Genomic DNA, 13,040 nt, shown 5'->3' on the forward strand with positions numbered 1-13,040 from the left:
AAAGGTCTAAAATAGACCAAACAACAGCAGGCCTCCTCACAGGGGCCAGAAAATAGCATACAAAAAAGAACTCATCATGTGAAAGGAACAAACAACACACCACCCTAGGGAGCAGCTGCAGAAGCAGCCACAGAACATAGGTCCTTCGCCCCAGCTGCCTCCCAACGACTTCTCCTCGTCTACCCAAGCAAGGATATAGGTGAGGCAAGGAGACAATCCATCGAAGACACATTTGTTCCGATGAATCCAAATAGTCCAAGCACCCAGGATAATAAGGGAGTTAAGGTCTTTTCTGGTGACACATGAGACCACCTCTGAAACCTCCTCCCACCAATTCAAGAAGGAGGTGACCGCCGGCTGGGGAGCTAGGGAGTGAAGCCCAAATTTCCGGAAAAGCTGGTACCAAAAGACTGTCGAGAAGGAGCGATAGGGAGCAGACTATCTCTTTGGAAAGTTTGGGAATTCTTTGCCATGACCTGTCAGCCTTAGATGCACCATTCACTGAGAAGGAGGTATGGGACACAATTTTACATCTTCCTTTGGACAAGGCTCCAGGGCCGGATGGTTTCACAGGCAAATTTTATAAAGTTTGCTGATCTAATGTCTACCCCATACAGTGCTCAGAGGAAACTCTATTGGAAGTCCAAAGCTTGCTACCTTGTGAAACTGCAACTTTTCCTTGCAAGTACTTGGGTCTTCCTCTATCCTTGCACAAGTTGTCTAAGCAGCAGTTTCAGCCATATGTTGAAAGATTTGTTGACCAACTCCCTAATTGGAAAGCTGATTTGATGACCAGAGCAGGTAGGAGAATTCTAGTGCAACATGTTCTTACAGGTATGACTGTATCTTGCAATGGCAATTGATATACCCCATTGGGCCCTAGATGCTATTGATAAAATAAGAAAGGGCTTTCTTTGGAGAGGAAGAAAGGAAGCTAGCGGGGGCACTGTTTGGTGGCTTGGGGCAAGGTATGTCATCCTCTTCAGCTTGGAGGTCTGGGAATATCAAGCCTCCCAGGGCTTGGATGGGCCCTTCGAATGAGATGGTTGTGGCTTCAGAAAACCGATTCTAGAAGACCTTGGACAGGGCTTCCTATTCAGGTTCCAAGTAAAGCCAGAGTTTTCTTCAGTAAGGTCCTTGTCTCTGAGGTGGGAAATGGGTCTAGTACCCTTTTCTGGTCTGATAATTGGTTGCAGGGTAAGAGCATCTCGAACATTGCCCCTAGACTATACTCTATAATCCCAAAGAAGATAACAAAAAGTAGAACATTTCAAGAGGCCTTGTTAAACAGAAGTTGGATATCTGATATTAGAGGTGGTCTTACTGTTGGGGTTTTGGCAGATTACTTAAAGCTCTGGGCCTGTCTCTCCGAAATTGAGCTGCACCCTCACATTGAAGACAAACATATCTTTAGTGTAGCCCTAGATGGAAAGTATTCGGCGAAAGCAGCTTACAAGGGTCTCTTCCTGGGATCTTGTACATTTGGCCACTACAAGAGGGTCTAGAAAACTTGGGCTCCATCAAAATGTCGTTTCTTCCTCTGGCTGGTGGCCCATAACAGGTGCTGGACTGCTGACAGATTGGCAAAGAGGGGGCTAACTCACCCAAGCAGTTGTCCATTATGTGACCAAGAACCTCAATCTATTAACCACATGCTGGTCTCATGTGTGTTTGCAAGGATTTTCTGGTATAATCTGCTCAGAAAGTTTGGGCTGGATAACCTTGCTCCCCAGCCGGGCCTGACATCCTTCCTGGACTGGTGGGAGACATCTTCTGAAACAGTTCAAGGAATGGTCAAGAAAGGATTGAGCTCTCTGATCTCTTTGGGGGCCTGGATGATTTGGAATCACCGCAATAGATGTGTGTTTGATGGTCAGACTCCCAGTCTCCCCTCTATCCTTCAGCAGGCTGACGACGAGAGAAGATGAAGCGTCCCGATCCTTTGGGACTCAAATGTGATACAATTACTAGTCCCAGGAGGCTAGTAAACACATTCCTTACTTCAAATAGTACAGAGTTCAGATAAATTTATTACAATACCGGGGTACAAGCTCAAGAGAGAGCCAAATAGAGAAGCGTAGTAGGAAAATACACTAGCCCAAGCCACAGGCAGAACTGGGTGCAGACACAGCCCCCTTTAATCAAGCATAGCAGAAAAGAAGTCCTCGGCTGCTGAAAAACATAAATAAATCTGGGTGAATACACTAGGTATTCCGCAAGCCCACCCCGCTCCCGTAGAGAGAAAGAGACCTATGATGTACATGCTCAATTTGGTGGAGTTGTAGTCACTCATCATTTTCTTAGAGAGAGGCAGTTGCTTGAAGGTTTTCCCATGATATTATAGGTAACCAAAAACTCAACCACCACTGAGCTTCCCGCTCCAGTGGCTTTGTTTCTTCTTCAAAACCCTTTTAAACACACCTTTTTCCTTGTTAAGAAATTTAGAGAAAAAGTTCTAATTGCCATACCATACCAGACCCATCCATACCAGTGGACACGGACTATTCGAATAGATTTCAACTCTGCGCAGAGGGGTACACTTTACCCACTAGCCCGGTTTCTGCGATCTCACCGTCGCGAGACCCGAATGCCGGATCTCTTTCCTTACTCGTGCATCCTAACCTTAACGGTTATCCGGAAGGAGTCAGGCCACCACCATGCCCAAACCGGACAAAACTTTCCCCCTCCTTATCCTCCCGGTGCTCCCCAGCCTTCTTAACCCTGGGGTTGGACCGCACGAGTTCGGATTGAGTGACTGCCCACACAGTCTCGAGTGGTTGTACGACAAAGGAGTACAGGTAGTGAAAATGACAAACCGGTCCTTATATGAGGGGACAATCCTTCTGCTCACGCCTAAACCAGCTGAGCCAACACCTTAGGCCCTCCCCTAAACCAGGGAGTCCCTGATCATCCCACTCCCAGGGTGATGAGGGTGAGTACCCTTCATCGCAAAACTTTTCAAGAAGAGACTTTATTAGGGGACACACTTTGCCCTTCTTTCCAAACCACATTACGTATCCAGAAAGTATATATTAATGCGGGCCATCTCTCACTCACAATGCAATATTCCCCCGTGATTCCCGGCCTAGGCAGTAGTAGAGAGAATAGGTAATTTATGCATCAAGGGAAGGATGGACTTGCCTTCGTCGAAGCTTTCCTGGCACAGAAGTCCTACTTCCGGAAGTTCGGGCTCTGGTCCCTCTTCCGGGGCTACGGGTTCCGGATCAACGATCCCCGCTTCTTCTAGGAAAACAGGCAATAAAACAATACATCAACAGGGATTTACAAATTATAGTGTGTCATTTTCTAACATCAATGTTGTATGAGATCTTTAGAAATTATTTGGATAATTTTTGGTGCATAAAATATTGAAGAATACTAATTAAATGGAAAAAGGGGTGGAAAAGAAAAAGGAGAAGGAATTTCCCCTTATCTGGGCCGGGGGCATGAATTTTGGCCCACCCCGGGCGCGAGCGCGCGCGCTGAGGCGCTTTTGGCCCAGCGGCGGCCCACGAGCGGGGAGAACGGCGCGGCCGTGGAAGGGGGTGATGGCGTTGCGCGGGGCCCGCTTGTCAGCGAGAGGGGGGGGAGAGAAGGAACGGCGTTACGGTTGACGGGGGGGGTGAACCGGCCGTCCGCGGGGGAGGACCGGCCGCCGGTGAGCTCGGCGGCGGTTCGCCGCCGGTGGCCCGGTTCTAGGACAATGCGCAGGTGTCTTAGCACGGGGAGGGGATGGCGGACCTAGAGGTGGGCTTAATTTGGTCAGAGGAGGTCGGGAGGGGGCTGCCCGCGGGGAGGTGGCGGAGCTTCGCGGCGGGGTTGCCGCCGGTGAGCTCTGGGCGAGCCGTCGAGGTGGGGGAGGGGTGTATTGTGTTCGCGGCAAGGTGAGGAAGCTGCTAGGCTAACTCAATTGCTTGCTGGGCTAACCGAGAGGGAGAGAGAAGAGGGGGAGGGACTCACCGGAGAGGGGGAAGACGGCGGCGCTTCGCGGCTTGGGCTCGGACGAGGGGAGGAGGGTGGTGGTCGAGGCTGGTGCGAGGAAGAAGGGGCTCGGGGCGAGCTTTTTATAGGCGCGCGGGGGCGAGGGGAGCGGTGGAGCTCCCTGACTCCGGCGAGCTTCCCGGTGCCGCCATTAATGGCGCACAGCGCCGCCGAGGGGACGCTACGGCGGGGCAGTACTGGCGAGGACGCTGGTCAAGGGGAGGAGGACGGGGCGGTGCCAAACTTCCCTGTGCGGCGAGGAGACGGCGATGAAGAGACGGCGGTGAAGGACGGCGGTGAAGGGACGGCGGGGCGTCGTATGCGGGGAGGATGACGAAGCGGCTGACCGGTGGGGCCGGTCTGCCAGTGGAAGCGAGCGCGTAAGAGAGAGCGGCTGGCAGGTGGGGCTGGCTTGTCAGTGAGAGGGCGGCGGAGTGCAGAGCGGGCTGGCGCGCGCGCGGAGGCGGGCCGGGAGTGGGCCGAGAGGAGGGGTGCGGGCGCGGAAGGGGGAAAAGGGCGGCCGCGGCGTGGGCTGGATTCAGCCCAGCTAGGAGGGGGGGTTTCTCTTTTTCCCTTTTTATTTTCTAATTCCTATATCCAAATCTTTTTGTACCCTTTTCTTTTGAACAATTAATTTAATAGATAATCTAGGTGCTGAAAAATAACTTCTAAGTGAGGTGCTCATATTCAAACAAGGTGTATGCATATGTTGGAAAGAACCTAAGGGAGTTTTGGGATAGATAATAAGAAGGGGGGGTTAGATTAGGGTTTCAAACCTGGGTTAGAAATTGGGATGCTACAAACCTACCCCACTTAAAGGAATCTCGCCCTCGAGATTCAGACGGGGCTTGAGAAAAGGTAAGGGTATTCCTTCCTCAGAGAGTCCTCACTTTCCCAGGTGGCTTCCTCTTCCCCATCTCTGCTCCACTGAACCTTACAGAGCTTCACTTCTGAATTGCGGGTCCTTCTGACTGCTGAGTCGAGAATCTTCACTGGCTTTTCCCGGTACTGGAGATCTTTTTGAATCTGAATTGCTTCTGCCTCGATACGGGTTTCTGGTACTTTTAGACATTTGCGGAGTTGAGACACATGGAACACATTGTGAATATCTGACATGGATTCTGGTAGCTCAAGACGGTATGCCACAGGTCCTATTCGGGAAATGACAGGGTAAGGACCGACGAAACGGGGTGCTAGCTTTCCTTTCATCTGAAACCTTTTGACACCACGCATCGGGGAAACCTTGAGATAAACAAAATCTCCTTCCTCAAATCTGAGCTCCCTTCGCCTATTGTCTGCGTAACTCTTCTGTCGACTCTGAGCTTCAAGTAACCTTCTGCGGATCAAAGCGACTTTTTCTTCGGCTTCCTTAACAAAGTCGGGTCCTTCTAGTGTTCTTTCCCCTACATTGGACCACATTAGGGGAGTCTGGCATTTTCTTCCATACAGTGCTTCGAATGGTGACATTTTGATGCTGGCCTGATGGCTGTTGTTGTATGAGAATTCGGCGTACGGTAAACTAGACTCCCAATCTTTGTCGAAAGCCAATACGCAGGCTCTGAGTAAATCTTCAAGGACCTTGTTGACTCTTTCTGTTTGACCATCTGACTGGGGGTGATAAGCAGTGCTGAAATCTAGCTTGGTGCCCATTGCTTGTTGAAGGCCCTTCCAAAATTTTGAAGTGAACTGCGTTCCTCTATCTGATACTATCTTCCGTGGGATGCCATGTAGCCTGACTATCTCTTTAAGGTATAATCGGGCAAGGGCTGCTCCTCCAAAAGTGGTCTTTACTGGAATGAAATGGGCCACCTTGGTGAGACGATCGATGATTACCCATATGGAGTCATTTCCTCTTTGTGATCTGGGCAGTCCGGTGACGAAATCCATGCCTATTTCTTCCCACTTCCATTCGGGTATTGGGAGGGGTTGAAGCAGGCCTGCAGGCTTCTGATGTTCGGCCTTTGTTCGCTGGCAGGTGTCACATCGGGCCACATACTGTGCTATCTCCCTTTTCATCCCTTTCCACCAATACCTGGTCTTAAGGTCTAAGTACATCTTGGTGGTCCCGGGGTGGATAGAGTAAGCTGAGTTGTGGGCTTCATCGAGCAGGGTCTCTCGTGTTTCTCCCACTGGCACGCACAGGCGATCCTTGAACCAGAGGGCTCCTTGATTATCTGTCCTGAGGTCCGGGAGTTGCTCCTTTCGTGCTCTTTACATAAGCTTGGTTGTTTCTGCGTCCAGGCGTTGGGCCTTGCATATGAGGTCTTCTAGATTTGGCTTGACTTCCAGGCTACCGTTGTCTCCTAGACATGCATTTAGCTGAGCTGATTCTTTCTTCCAATCTTCCAAAAAGTTTGCTCCTTTAACCCCGAAAGGTTTTCTGCTGAGGGCGTCTGCTACCACGTTGGCCTTTCCGGGGTGGTAGTGGATTTCGAGGTCATAATCTTTGATCAATTCGAGCCACCTTCTTTGACGGAGGTTGAGGTCTGGTTGCGTGAAGATGTACTTTAGACTCTTGTGATCAGTGAAGATGTGGCATTTGTTCCCAATCAGATAATGCCTCCAAATTTTTAGGGCGTGCACTATGGCTGCCAATTCCAGATCGTGGGTAGGATAGTTCTGCTCGTGCGGCTTGAGCAACCGGGATGCATAAGCAATGACTTTCTCATTTTGCATTAAGACACATCCTAAGCCTTGCTTGGAAGCATCACAAAAGATGACGAAATCCTGGTGTATGTCTGGTAGGGTCAGGACTGGTGCAGTTGTAAGTTTCTCCTTGATGATTTGGAAACTTTCTTCACATTTGGGAGTCCATACAAACTTATTGTCCTTTTTGAGGAGTTCCGTCATGGGCTTTGCTATGCTGGAGAATCCCTTGATGAAGCGGCGATAATACCCTGCCATTCCCAGAAAGCTTCGAACTTCACTGACGTTGGATGGTTGCTTCCAATTTGAAACAGCTTCTACCTTAGATGGGTCCACTTCTATCCCTTCAGCAGTCAAGATATGCCCTAGGAAGGCTATCTTTTCTAACCAGAACTCACATTTGCTGAGCTTAGCATAAAGTTGATGTGCTCTGAGTCTTCCGAGGACGGTTCGAAGGTGCTGCTCATGGTCCTTGCGACTCTTGGAATAGATGAGGATGTCGTCGATAAAAACCACGACAAACTTATCCAATTCTTCCATAAATACCTTATTCATGAGGTTCATGAAAAAGGCGGGTGCGTTGGTAAGTCCAAAAGGCATTACTGTGAATTCATATTGCCCATATCTGGTGACGAATGCAGTTTTCTGAATGTCTGCTTCCTTAATCCTGAGTTGGTGATATCCTGACCTGAGATCTATCTTGGAGAAGTATTTGGCTCCTTGCAGTTGGTCGAATAGGTCATCGATCCGGGGAAGAGGGTACTTATTCTTGATTGTAACCTCGTTCAAGGACCGATAATCAATACACATCCTCATACTCCCATCCTTTTTGGTAACAAAAAGAACGGGTGCTCCCCAGGGAGACGAACTGGGACGGATGTACCCTTTTTGTTGTAGTTCTGAAATCTGAAGCTTCAATTCTGTCAACTCAGTGGGGGCCATGCGGTATGGTCTCTTTGCGATGGGTGCGGTGCCGGGAATGAGATCTATATAGAACTCTACTTCTCTTTCTGGTGGCATCCCGGGTAACTCTTCTGGGAATACATCTTCAAACTCCTTGATTACAGACATGCTTTCTACTGCCAGATTAAATATCATTGGATCATTTGCGGGCGGTTGGGCTTGACAGGAAACTGCCTTTCCTTGGTGATCTATGAGAAGAATAGTCTTGCTTGCGCAGCTGATAACACCCTTGTGCCTAGCTAGCCAATCCATTCCTAGAATTACATCAATTCCTTGGGATGGCAAGATGGTTAAGTCTGCCAGGAACACTACCCCACTTAAAAGAATTCTGACTTGGGAACACCTGAGTTTGCATAGGAGGTCTGATCCCGGGGTTCGGGTGACCAAGGGGATAGCTAGAGGTGTAGAGGGTATGCCATGCTTTTCCACAAACTTAGCGGCTATAAATGAATGGGATGCTCCTGAATCAAAAAGCACAGAAGCGGGAGTAAATTCGACTAGGAACTCACCGAGCACTACTCCCGGGGCTTGCTGGGCTTCCTGAGCGTCGACGTGGTTGACCCGGGCCCTGCCCTGGTACTGAGCCCTGCTCTGCTGGCTGCTGGAAGGAAACGCCTTGGGGGTGGGTGCTGATGGAACCTTGGGGCCGTTCACCGAGTTGGAGTAAGTTGGTCCTGGTGCCTTCAACTGGGGGCAGTTGTTCTTGAAGTGATTGGGGTCCCCGCAGTGCCAACAGGCATTTGCAGGCGGCTGGTTGCTTGCAACGGAGGGTGCCTGATGGGAGCTCTGACTCTGCTGACTGAAGCGTGATGGAGAGGGTCCAGATTGTTTATGAAAGCTTGGACCCCTGGGTGGGAGCCCAAAGGGTCGAGCTCTCTGGTGACGTTCTTGCTGTTGTGCTCGGAGGACCTGGAACTTTCTCTTGATGTGCCCTTTTTCTTCCTCTTTTGCTCTCTCCACTTGAATAGCTTTGTTGGAAAGGTGAGAGAAGCTGTGGAAGTCCTGGCTGGCGAGGATGGTCTTAAGCTCGGGTCTTAACCCTCTCAGAAAACGAGCCATCTTTCTGGCCTCGGTGCTGACATCCTCGGGCGCGTAGCGGGCCAACTCTGTGAACTTGTGCACATATTCACTGACCGTTCTTCCGCCTTGGGTTAGCTCCCGGAACTCATCCTCCTTAAGTTGAACTATCCCCTGGGGTACGTGGTGCTCACGGAAGGCTGCTTCAAATTCTGCCCATGTAGCGTCTCTGATGGCTTCACTGAAAGTATCCCACCATGCTAAAGCCATTCCTGAAAGTTGATGAGCTGCCAGCTGAATACGTTGATTCTCAGGACAAGCGATGGCGTCCAACTTCCTCTTGATTGTGCGAAGCCAGTCATCTGCATCGAGGGGATTGCTGGACCCTGCGAACGTGGGCGGCTTCAGTCTCAGGAATTCTCCCATCCTGTCCTGGGGCCTTCCACCGCCTGGGCGCTGGTTCTCCAGACTTCGAGTGAGGACTTCAATGAGTCTGGTTTGATTGGCCAGAATTTGGGCTAGGTCTAGTGGTAGTTCTGGAGGTGCGGGGAGGTGGGTCTCACCCCCTTCTCCGCCAGCCTCTCCCTCAGCTCCTAGGGGAAGTCTTGCTCCAATCCCGGAGGCGGTAGGCGTGGTTCTATCCGAAGCCATCTGCCATGGGAAGAGAGTCACTATTATGCACATGCCATTTTTTTTAACTAGTTATTTTATTCATTACATCAAGCCATTACATTACATAGCATACCACTACCACAAGCTCGTCACACACGAGTGCTACCTAGGGTACCCCTGAACTCTTTCTCTAAAGTGTCCCCAAATTCCTTGAGAAGGTCATCAAGGCTGGCCAGGGACATGTCCTCGGTGTCGGACTGGTTTCTGGGAGGGTTTTCTTCCTGCTGCTCAGTCTGACATCCTTGGCTTTTGGTCTTCTTGCGGGTTTTCCTTGCGGGGGCGAGCTTCTTCAGTACCTTGTCGTAGTCCATTTTGAGGGTGCGGTAGGCTTCACGGGTGTTGGTCTCTTCGCCTTCAGCTAACGAGAGGCTCTCTTGGAGGGACGCTTTTTCTTCTGACAGTTCCCTGACTTTCTGTTCCAGGCTTTCCACCTGGGAGGTTAGGGAGGTGCAGTGGAGGGCGAGGTCATCATATTGGTTATCGAGGGTATGAAGATATCCAGCCATGTAGACAATGGTGGGATCATTCTCAATAGGATCTCCTCCTGATAGGGCCTGAAGTCTTTTCCTCCAGGTGGGGGTATTCTTGTTGCTGGGTGGAAAGTAGCGAAGGGGGGTTTCAATGATTACTTTGTTGTAGTTCTGGCACAGCTGTCGGAGGGCTTTTCGGGCGACATTTTGGCAAGCATCTAGGAAATGGACTCCGGTAAAAGTGACTTGGAAGGAACGTTGGTTGGGATAGCTTTGACTTTCCCCCAGGTAGACTGCCATAGAGCATCTTATCATTCCGCCCTCGAAATGTTCCGTCCAGACGTATTCCGGCTTCTTGCGGATTCCCATGCGGAGCGCACAGCTTCGCAAGAGGCGGGGGAACCCTTCCACTTCTGAGCAGTAGGATGACTTAATGGCCAGAGAGTCTTCCATCTGGAATAGGAAAAGAAGGGTCTTGTTAAAACCGGGGAAGGGAAGAGAAAACTTTTCCTGAGGTAAGGGGTATTTTCTTTCTAAGGTAAGTTTTAGGGTCAGGGCTGCGACCTACGGCCAGTCCTATGGGCTCTGATACCACATGAAGCGTCCCGATCCTTTGGGACTCAAATGTGATACAATTACTAGTCCCAGGAGGCTAGTAAACACATTCCTTACTTCAAATAGTACAGAGTTCAGATAAATTTATTACAATACCGGGGTACAAGCTCAAGAGAGAGCCAAATAGAGAAGCGTAGTAGGAAAATACACTAGCCCAAGCCACAGGCAGAACTGGGTGCAGACACAGCCCCCTTTAATCAAGCATAGCAGAAAAGAAGTCCTCGGCTGCTGAAAAACATAAATAAATCTGGGTGAATACACTAGGTATTCCGCAAGCCCACCCCGCTCCCGTAGAGAGAAAGAGACCTATGATGTACATGCTCAATTTGGTGGAGTTGTAGTCACTCATCATTTTCTTAGAGAGAGGCAGTTGCTTGAAGGTTTTCCCATGATATTATAGGTAACCAAAAACTCAACCACCACTGAGCTTCCCGCTCCAGTGGCTTTGTTTCTTCTTCAAAACCCTTTTAAACACACCTTTTTCCTTGTTAAGAAATTTAGAGAAAAAGTTCTAATTGCCATACCATACCAGACCCATCCATACCAGTGGACACGGACTATTCGAATAGATTTCAACTCTGCGCAGAGGGGTACACTTTACCCACTAGCCCGGTTTCTGCGATCTCACCGTCGCGAGACCCGAATGCCGGATCTCTTTCCTTACTCGTGCATCCTAACCTTAACGGTTATCCGGAAGGAGTCAGGCCACCACCATGCCCAAACCGGACAAAACTTTCCCCCTCCTTATCCTCCCGGTGCTCCCCAGCCTTCTTAACCCTGGGGTTGGACCGCACGAGTTCGGATTGAGTGACTGCCCACACAGTCTCGAGTGGTTGTACGACAAAGGAGTACAGGTAGTGAAAATGACAAACCGGTCCTTATATGAGGGGACAATCCTTCTGCTCACGCCTAAACCAGCTGAGCCAACACCTTAGGCCCTCCCCTAAACCAGGGAGTCCCTGATCATCCCACTCCCAGGGTGATGAGGGTGAGTACCCTTCATCGCAAAACTTTTCAAGAAGAGACTTTATTAGGGGACACACTTTGCCCTTCTTTCCAAACCACATTACGTATCCAGAAAGTATATATTAATGCGGGCCATCTCTCACTCACAATGCAATATTCCCCCGTGATTCCCGGCCTAGGCAGTAGTAGAGAGAATAGGTAATTTATGCATCAAGGGAAGGATGGACTTGCCTTCGTCGAAGCTTTCCTGGCACAGAAGTCCTACTTCCGGAAGTTCGGGCTCTGGTCCCTCTTCCGGGGCTACGGGTTCCGGATCAACGATCCCCGCTTCTTCTAGGAAAACAGGCAATAAAACAATACATCAACAGGGATTTACAAATTATAGTGTGTCATTTTCTAACATCAATGTTGTATGAGATCTTTAGAAATTATTTGGATAATTTTTGGTGCATAAAATATTGAAGAATACTAATTAAATGGAAAAAGGGGTGGAAAAGAAAAAGGAGAAGGAATTTCCCCTTATCTGGGCCGGGGGCATGAATTTTGGCCCACCCCGGGCGCGAGCGCGCGCGCTGAGGCGCTTTTGGCCCAGCGGCGGCCCACGAGCGGGGAGAACGGCGCGGCCGTGGAAGGGGGTGACGGCGTTGCGCGGGGCCCGCTTGTCAGCGAGAGGGGGGGGAGAGAAGGAACGGCGTTACGGTTGACGGGGGGGGTGAACCGGCCGTCCGCGGGGGAGGACCGGCCGCCGGTGAGCTCGGCGGCGGTTCGCCGCCGGTGGCCCGGTTCTAGGACAATGCGCAGGTGTCTTAGCACGGGGAGGGGATGGCGGACCTAGAGGTGGGCTTAATTTGGTCAGAGGAGGTCGGGAGGGGGCTGCCCGCGGGGAGGTGGCGGAGCTTCGCGGCGGGGTTGCCGCCGGTGAGCTCTGGGTGAGCCGTCGAGGTGGGGGAGGGGTGTATTGTGTTCGCGGCAAGGTGAGGAAGCTGCTAGGCTAACTCAATTGCTTGCTGGGCTAACCGAGAGGGAGAGAGAAGAGGGGGAGGGACTCACCGGAGAGGGGGAAGACGGCGGCGCTTCGCGGCTTGGGCTCGGACGAGGGGAGGAGGGTGGTGGTCGAGGCTGGTGCGAGGAAGAAGGGGCTCGGGGCGAGCTTTTTATAGGCGCGCGGGGGCGAGGGGAGCGGTGGAGCTCCCTGACTCCGGCGAGCTTCCCGGTGCCGCCATTAATGGCGCACAGCGCCGCCGAGGGGACGCTACGGCGGGGCAGTACTGGCGAGGACGCTGGTCAAGGGGAGGAGGACGGGGCGGTGCCAAACTTCCCTGTGCGGCGAGGAGACGGCGATGAAGAGACGGCGGTGAAGGGACGGCGGGGCGTCGTATGCGGGGAGGATGACGAAGCGGCTGACCGGTGGGGCCGGTCTGCCAGTGGAAGCGAGCGCGTAAGAGAGAGCGGCTGGCAGGTGGGGCTGGCTTGTCAGTGAGAGGGCGGCGGAGTGCAGAGCGAGCTGGCGCGCGCGCGGAGGCGGGCCGGGAGTGGGCCGAGAGGAGGGGTGCGGGCGCGGAAGGGGGAAAAGGGCGGCCGCGGCGTGGGCTGGATTCAGCCCAGCTAGGAGGGGGGGTTTCTCTTTTTCCCTTTTTATTTTCTAATTCCTATATCCAAATCTTTTTATACCCTTTTCTTTTGAACAATTAATTTAATAGATAATCTAGG

The sequence above is a fragment of the Zea mays genome, chromosome 10, assembly GCF_902167145.1.
Source record: "Zea mays cultivar B73 chromosome 10, Zm-B73-REFERENCE-NAM-5.0, whole genome shotgun sequence".
Lineage (NCBI taxonomy): Eukaryota > Viridiplantae > Streptophyta > Magnoliopsida > Poales > Poaceae > Zea > Zea mays.